Raw genomic sequence first — 9,460 nt, forward strand, 5'->3', positions numbered from 1 at the left:
AAAAAAAAAAAAAAAAGAAAACATTAAATATTGATCCATGAAAACTTAGAAATAATGAACTAAAAAAAACCTTTCAATTAATAAAATAAAAATGTTTTTAACTAAAAATTGAAGAACAAAATTTTGACAAAATTTGGTTATGCAACATTAGAGCTGGGAAATTATAATTTGCTAAAAATAATAGTTACAAAAGGAAGTTACAGTGGCATATTGGGGTGTAACAGTTGAAGTGGCATATTCTTCAAAGGTAAAAATCACTACAGAGAAAACATGACCAAATATTCAAAGCAAAGAATTGATTTTGATTAAATAATTTCAGAGATGCTGGGTGCTTTGGTTCATTCCTGTAATTCTAGCACTCTGGGAGGCTGAGGCTGGCGGACCTCTTGAGTTCGGGAGTTTGAGACCAGCCTGAGCAAAGTGAGACCCTGTCTCTACTAAAAATGAAAAACTGAGGCAAGAGGGTCGCTTAAGCCCAAGAGTTTGAGTTTGCTGTGAGCTACGACACCATGGCACTCTGCTGAGGACAAAAAAGTGAGACTCTGTCTCAAAATAAATAAATAATTTCAGAGAAATAAAAAAGAAAATTTAAAACATCAAAAATAATTTTACAGGTTCGGCACCTGTGGCTCAAGTAGCTAAGGTGCCAGCCACACACACTTGAGCTGGCAGGTTCGAATCCAGCCTGGGCCTGCCAAACAAGAGCTATGTGTTGTAGTGAGCACCTGTAGTCCCATGGAGGCAGGAGAATAGCTTGAACCCAGGAGTTGGAGGTTGGTGTGAGCTGTGATGCCACAGCACTCTACCCAGGGTGACAGTTTGAAGCTCTGTCTCAAAAAAAAAAAAAAAAAAAAGATTTTACTGGCTCAGCGCATATAGCTCAGTGGCTAGTGCACCAGCCACATATAACAGATCTGGTGGGTTCAAACCCAGCCTGGACCTGCCAAACAACAATGACAATTACAACCAAAAAATAGCCGGGCATTGTGGTGGGCACCTGTAATCCCAGCTACTTGGGAGGCAGACAAGAGAATCGCTTAAGCCCAAAAGTTTGAGGTTGCTGTGAGCTGTGATGGCACAGCACTCTACCGAGGGCAACATAGTGAAACTCTGTCTCAAAAAAAAAGAAAGATTAAAAAGGTTTTAATGTTTTCCATATATGATTAATCAAAGATTAAATTTGCTTAAGTTTGCCTCAGCCTCCCAAGTAGCTGGGACTACAGGCACCCACCTCCATGCCTGGATATTTTCTTTCTGTTATTGTTATTGTTGTTTAGCAGGCCCTGGCTGAGTTCAAACCCACCTGCCCTGGTACATGTGGCTGGCGCCCTAACCACTGAGCCATCGGTGCTGATCTAGGATTTTTTTCCCTTTGTTTTTTATTAGCGATGATAATTTAGTGAAATAAAGTTAAAAATACATTTCCTACCACAATTTAGACATACAGAGGGGAAACCAAGTCTTTTGGTAGGTACTTTCCTTTCACATTGGACTTTAATTTGGTAGAAAGATGTATCTTAGTCCACTATGACATTTTTGGACTGGACCATGTGACTTTTTTTTTCCAAAACAAGATTTTATTTATGGTTACATAATAAATCATAATACGTCTGTGTCACAATGCCTTTTTACTCCAAGGGTATATATTTATGTTTGGCCAATATTCTGCTAATAAAAATACTGTGGGTACAACATAACTTTGTTGTAAACAAAACTATTCTGATCTATGTAGATTCATTAAGCCAACAAGAAGACTCTCTAGAGCAGCACGGTTCTCAACCTGTGGATCGTGATCCACAGGAACTATATTAAAGGGTCACGGCATTAGGAAGGTTAAGAATCACTGTTCTAGAAGAAGTCTGTTAGCAAGACAGTCTTAGGTGAAGTCAGGTAATTACAAGTGACATCCTATCACCTTCACCGTAGGTGAATAGTCTATTGGTTAGAAACAAGTAAGATGCCCCGCCCACATTCAAGGTAAGGACCTATAGGAAGGCATGAACGTCAGGAATGGGGATAGTAGTGGTCCATCTCCGAGTACGTCCGCCATAGTTGAAAAGTTAACAAGAAAGATAATGCTTCAAGAAGAAATCATGATAGTTGAAAATACAAAATTCACTTTCAAAATACGATGGTCCCAACATGTCCAAACATAGCAGTAATCACAGCGTCAATGAATTACATCCTCCTAATACAGAATGGAGCAATAAAGACAAAAGCCAGATGTGTCATTTATAGGAGACTCATGAGACAATTAAGTTCTCAAACTTATCCTAGAAAAAGTGCTACATACCTTAATGCTGCATATCACCATGGTCACCTTGAAAGCACTCCTCTTGGGAAGCTATGCATGAATGAATATCAATCACTATAGTCTCAAGATGGGCCAAGGTGGTACTTTAAAAGTGACTACAGTGACATTCAGTGTTGAGATAGTAGCATTTTTTTCTAGGATGAGTTCAAGTACTTAATTGTCTGACCTTGTAAAACAAGACCCCCAACCATTACCAGAGCCTTTTCTGTCATGACAAGGGGGCCTGTTCGTTATCGACACATCTTGCTCTGTAAACCTACGTCTTGCTCTTAGTCTGGGCACCTATCTTTCTCTTCCTCAATAAACTTTGTTTTATGCTTGCCTTGCTTTTGGTGGGTCTGGTCATTCTTTGACAAGAGCACACCAAGAACCAAGAATGCAGACAACTGCCTGAACCCTGACAGAGTAACTTGCTCATGAACATCTGTTAATGAAAACCTCAGCAGAGACAGATAGTTCAACCCACGACTGGTCCTGTCTGGCTAGAAAGCCTGTGCTCTTTTCTGTATGTCGCCCTGCCTGTCAGTTTTGTGCTCAGAGATTTTTCCCCACCCATGGAAAAGAGTTTAAGACCATCTATATACCAGTCTATATATCTTAACTATACTAAACCAGTAAGAGCTGATCTATAAAATCTCTGCTCTGGGTTTTTTGTTTGTTTGTTTGTTTGAGACAGTCTTACTCTGTTACTCAGGTAGAGAGCTGTGGCATCATAGCTCACAGCAACCTCAAACTCCTGGACTCAAGCAATCCTCTTGCCTCAGCCTCCTGAGTAGCTAAGTGGGGCTACAGGTGCCCACTACAATGCTTGGCTAGTTTTTCTGGTTTTAGTAGAGACAGGGTCTCACTTTGGCCTAGGCTGGTATCTAACTCCTGAGCTCAAGTGATTCCACTGCCTCGGCCTCCCAGAGTGCTAGGATTATAGGCACTAGCCACCATGTCCGCCCAACCTTAAACTCTTTAGCTCAAGTGATCTTCTTGCCTCAGTCTCCCGAGTTGCTCAGTCTCCCAAGGTGCTGGACTACAGGAGCCCACCACTATGCCCCACTACTTTTCTATTTTTAGTAGAGATGGAGTCTCACTCTTGCTCAGGCCAGTTTTGAACTCCTGAGCTCAAGTGATTCTCCTGCCTGGGCCTCCCAGGGTGCTAGGATTACAGGTGTGAGCCACTGTGCTGACCCTGCTGGTTTTTCTTTCTCTCCTGAGTGGTGTTAAAGAAAGCACCATCTCACCATTTCTGCAGGCTTTAAACTTCAGAAAGTGAATTACCTGTGGCTAAGAAAGTAAAAATATGCCCTGCTATGCAGGAATCTTGGAGGACAGATAAAGTCAGCTGCAAATTAACAATAAATAATGTTTTGCGGCTCGGCACCCGTGGCTCAAGCGGCTAAGGCGCCAGCCACATACACCTAAGGTGGTGGGTTCAAATCCAGTCCAAGCCCGCCAAACAACAATAATGGCTGCAACCAAAAAATAGCCGGGCGTTGTGGCAGGTGCCTGTGGTCCCAGCTACTTGGGAGGCTGAGACAGGAGACTTGCTTGAGCCCAGGAATTGAAGGTTGCTGTGAGCAGTGAAGCCATGGCACTCTACCCAGGGGGACAGCGTGAAGCTCTGTCTCAAAAGAAAAAAAAATAATAATGTTTTGCCCAAGGACCAGCCATAGCTATAAAGCATCAAAACAACCACTTGAGTGACTACTGTTTTCTTCCTGATTGAGAAATTTGGTTCTCTGACATCGTAGACTGGACATGTTGCCGTTTGACACGGTATCAGGAAGAATGAAATACCTTGCTCTTGTCTGGAGAATCCAAGGCATAAAGAAGCAACCTTAATTTCCAGTCCAGGTGCAGAACTTCAGAGAGGGGATTTCTGAAAACAGCCATCCACCATAACGCTGGAGTTTCCAAGGAAACAGGAACTTGGAGTTTGCACTCCAGATCTGCAGCTGTCCACCTTTACACACAACCCTGTCAAAACACTGCTTCATTTCCATCTCACCCTTCCCCAAATCCTATGTCCCTCTTGTCTTCTCCTTTGTTTGGTGAGACACCCCACAGTTTGTCTGATGTGCAGCCACTCTTGCTGCAACAGGTCAGCAAACCTCATTTCATTCAACTACAGGTCTGTCCCTGCTGGTCCTTAGGCTGAATGGGCTACACCAAAACCTTGGAGCTATGGCCAAGATCTTCACTGCCATGAACATCTGGTAATGTGATACCTCCTGATTTAGTCTTATTTCTGAGTAATGTATTTGCTATTTGAGTTTTTTTCTGATTCCATATAAAACAAAGTACCAATTTTTCAAGTTCTTTGAAGTATGACAATGGTGCTTTAACAGGGATTGCATTAAATCTGTAGATTGCTTTGGGTAGTATGGACATTTTAACAATGTTGATTCTTCCCAGCCACGAACATAGTATGTTTTTCCATTTGTTAACATCTTCAGCTATTTCTTTTCTCAGAGTTCCATAGTTCTCCTTATAGAGATCTTTCATGGCCTTTGTTAGGTAAATTCCCAGATGTTTCATCTTCTTTGGCACTATTGCAAAAGGAATAGAGTCCTTGATTGTTTTTCCAGCTTGGCTATTGTTGGCATATATAAAAGCTACTGACTTGTAAGTATTGATTTTGTATCCTGAGAGGCTGATGTGTTCCTTGATCACTTTTAAGAGTTTTGAAGTTGAGTTCTTGGGATTTTACAGGTACAGGATCATGTCATCAGCGAAGAGTGAGAGTTTGATCTCCTCTGACCCTATTTGGATACACTTGATCACCTTCTCTTGCCTGACTGTGATACCTAAGACTTCCATTACTATGTTAAATAGCAGTGGAGACAGTGGGCATCCTTGCCTCATTCCTGATCTGAGTGGAAATGTTTTCAATTTTACACCATCCAATATGATATTAGCTGTGGGTTTGCTGTAAATGGCCTCTATCAGTTTAAGAAAAGTCCCTTCTATGCCTATTTTCTTAAGAATTCTGATCATGAAAGAATGCTGGGTATTATCAAAGGCTTTTTCTGCATCAATGGAGAGAATCATATGGTCTTTGTTTTTTCTTTTATTGATGTGATTATATTTATAGATTTGCGTATGTTGAACCAACCCTGTAACCCTGGAATAAAACCAACTTGATCATGGTGTGTAATTTTTTTGATGTGTTGTTGAATCCTGTTTGCTAAGATCTTATTGAATATTTTTGCATCGATACTCATTAATGATAATGGTCTATAATTTTCTTTCTTTGTTGGATTCTTTCCTGGTTTGGGTATCAGGGTGATAATTTGCCTCATGGAATGTGTTGGGAGGTATTCCTTATTTTTCTATGCTTTGGAAGACTTTGTATAATATAGGTACTAGTTCCTCTTGAAATGTTTGATGGAATTCAGACGTGAAGCCATCTGGTCCTGGACTTTTCTTTTTAGGGAGATTTCATATTGATGATGCTATTTCAGTGGTTGATATAGATCTGTTTAAGATTTTTAATTCTTTCTGGTTGAGTCTAGGAAGGTGGTGTGCTTCCAGGTATTGGTCCATTTCCTTCAGATTTTCATATTTCTGGGAATAAAGATTTTTGTAGTAATCATTGAGGATTTTTTGAATTTCTGAAGTGTCTGTTGTTATTCTTTATCATTTCTGATAGATGATATTAGAGATTTTACTTTTCTATTTCTGGTTAGGTTGGCCAAAGGTTTATCAATTTTGCTGATTTTTTCAAAGAACCAAGTTTTTGTTTTGTTGATCTTCTGAATGATCTTTTTGTTTTCAATTTCATTTAATTCTGCCCTTATTCTGGTTATTTCTTTTCTTCTGCTGGGTTTGGGGTTGGAATGTTCTTCCTTTTCTAGTTGCTGAGATGATCCATTAAGTTGTTGGCTTCTCTTTCTGTTTTCTTGATGAAGGCTTCCAATGCTATAAATTTCTCTCTTAGGACTGCCTTTGCAGTATCCCACAGGTTTTGATAATTTGTGTCTTCATTATCATTTAGTTCCAAAAATTTGGTGATTTCCTTATTAATCTTGTCTTTGACCTAGCTATCAGTCAGCCTAAGGTTGTTTAGCTTCCATGACTTTGTTTGAGTGTGGAGATTCCCATTGCTGTTGAGTTCAACTTTTATTCCATGGTGGTCCAAGAAGAAACAAGGAATAATTTCTATACTTTTAAATTTGCTAAGGTTAGACCTTGTGTCCTAGGATATGGTCTATTTTGGAGGATGACCTGTGGGCTGATGAGAAGAATGTATATTCAGTTTTATTAGGATGAAATGGTCTGTAGAGGTCTGTAAAGTCCATTTGTTCTAGGGTCAGGTTTAAGCCTAATATTTCTTTGTTTAGTTTCTTCTTGGAGGATCTATCCAAAACTGTCAAAGGGGTGTTAAAATCTTCCACCATTATAATGCAGGAAGATATCAAGTTGTTCATATCCATTAGGGTCTGCTTTATGAATTGAGGAGCATCTGGTAGGGTGCATAAATGTTAATTATTGAAATCTCTTCATGTTGGATGTTTCCCTTGACAAATATGTAATGACCTTCCTTATCTTTCTTTATCTTTGTTGGTTTAAAGCCAATTGTATCTACTACTAACATTGCAACCCCTGCTTTTTTTCTGGTTTCCATTTGCCTGTATTATCCAAGTCCATCCCTTCACCCTGAGTCTATTTTCATCCTTTAAGGTAAGGTGAGATTCTTGTATACAGCAGAAATCTGGTCTGAGTTTATTATGTATCCAGTCAGCCAGCCTGTGCCTCTTTAGAGAACAATTTAAACCGTTCACATTAATTGAGAGAATTGATAAGGCTGGTTGTTTTTTGGGTGTCATGATTTTCAGATGTCCAGTGGACATTTTTAATCCTTTCACCACTGTGGAAGTTGGGTTTTGTTCAAAAAATTTCTGGGTGAGTTTACTTTGGAGGGAGAGGATTGCACTGGTTGTTGTGAAGGATGGATCTGAGAATATCCAGGAGAGCTGGTTTAGGTATGGCAAAATCCTTCAACATGTGTATGTTATTAAAGTTTGATTTCTCCATTGCAAATGAAACTCAGTTTAGCTGGATAAATGATCCTGGGCTGGAAGTTGTTTTGTTTTAAGAGATTGAAGGTTGATGACCATCTTCTTCTGGCTTGAAACATTTCAGCTGAGAGATCTGCAGTTATTCTGCTATTTCTCTCTTTGTAGGTGATGCTTTTCTTAGGTCAGGCTGCTTGTAGAATTTTCTCCTTCATTTTAACTTTTGCAAAGTTAATCACAATGTGTCTAGAAGATGCTTTATATGGATTGAGTCTAGCTGGGGTTCTGAAACTGTCTATCTGAAGTTCTGAATCTTTTGCAATGTTTGGGAAATTCTCCTCCAAAATCTCTTGGAGTAGAGCATCTGTACCTTTAGGACTATCATCTTCTCCTTCGGGAATTCCTATAAGACGAATGTTTGATTTTTTGGAGTGATCCCACAGCTCTCTCAGGGAATGATCAGTTTTTGCTCTCCATTTGTCTACCTTGTTGGGTGTTTGGGAACATTCAAAAGCTTTGTCCTCAGTTTCAGAGGTCCTTTCTTCTGCCTGGTCAACTCTATTAGCGAGGGATTCTACTGTATTTTGGAGCTCCTCAACTAACTTTTTTGTTTCCTTGAGCTCTGCTATCTCTTTTCTCATTATGTTCATATCTTTGATGACTTGGGCTTTGAATTCATTAATTTCTTGAACTACTCTTTGGAATTCAATTTCCAACTTTTCTTCCATTCTGTTTACCTTATTTGTGATCTATATTCTGAATTCGGTTTCTGACATTGCTGCCATTTGTCTATGCATGGCATCTTCAGTTATATCTCCTTTGTCATTTCTGGGGGCGGGGGGATTGATCTACTCTGGTTATTCATGTTGCCAGAGTTCTTCTGTTGGATCTGCACCATGTTTATTTTCTACTGTTTGGTTATTAGAACTGGTAGGGTGATTGAATTGGGGTGCCCAGGTAGTAGAAATAGCCCCTTTCCAAAGCTCTAGGCTTTGTAATTGTGGCTTATTTCCTACAACTTTACAAAGACCCCTTTCAGAGTTTTGGCTGGAGACTCTGAGGACCTACTTGGTGAGATAGTGCAGGGTAGCTCTGTTTTGATATCAGCCAACCTCTACCCTATCCTAAGAAACCACTCTATTAGATTTAAATCTCGACTGTGAAGAGATACAAACAGCTGCGGTGCCCAGTCCCCACCCTTCAGTTCTTTTGCACTACAGAACTTCAAGGTCAACCTCAGAATGTCCCAGAGTAGACAGCCCCAGACATGGGTTCCAATCAAATTGTCTCTGGCAGTGTAAATCCTGCCCAACAGAGAGGGATTCAAGGATAATTCAAAGCAAAGGGATTCAAAGCACAATTGGAGCCAGGGATCCACACTCCCACCTGCCAGACTCAGTCCCCACTATTGTCTACTTCTCTGCTCACAGGCCCAGCTGGAGCCAGGGGTCATGTCCCTGCCCACTGGTCTCAGTCCACACACAGCTAGCCCCTGGAGTAGGGTCTGGAGTAGTGCCTGCCAAAGCAGTTAGAGTCAGGGGACCATGCCCCCTCTTGGCAGTCTCTGTCAACTGCCTGGCAAGCCTCTGATTGCAGGCTCTGTTGAAGTCAGGGCACCAGGCCTACCCCCTGGTCTCAGTCCTCACCTGCTAAGCCTCTGCTCACCAGCCCAGCTGGAGGCTGTGGAGTATGCCCTAGCCCTCAAGGCTTGGTTCACACCCAGTAGGCCACTGCTCAAGGGTTCTGTTGGAATCAGGAGACCATGCCCTTACTCCCAGGTTGCAGTCCACGCCTATTAAGCCTCTGCTCGCAGGCCCAGCAGGGGCAAGCCCTGTGTGCCAAACCCAGTCCACATGGGGCAACCACTCTCCTGCTGTGGATGCTGTCAGAGCCGCAGGTTCTGCACCCCGTCCCGCAAGACACAGCCCAAACCAAGGGTCAACACTACTACTGGTCAGGCATAGTCATAACCAGGGAACTGCTCCTCCTCCCACCGAGTGCCCCTTTCTTCCCACACCCTCTTTCTTCCCTGTTAGTCACAGATTTCGTGATTGGCCGTCCACACTATGCCCAGGTCTCTCAGAACAAGACCAAACACTCTGTGCTCTGCAGGGGGCAGAACTTCAGACTGCCATTC

This window comes from Otolemur garnettii, unplaced genomic scaffold (genome assembly GCF_000181295.1).
Source record: "Otolemur garnettii isolate 467f Iridium unplaced genomic scaffold, OtoGar3 scaffold00039, whole genome shotgun sequence".
Classification (NCBI taxonomy): Eukaryota; Metazoa; Chordata; class Mammalia; order Primates; family Galagidae; genus Otolemur; species Otolemur garnettii.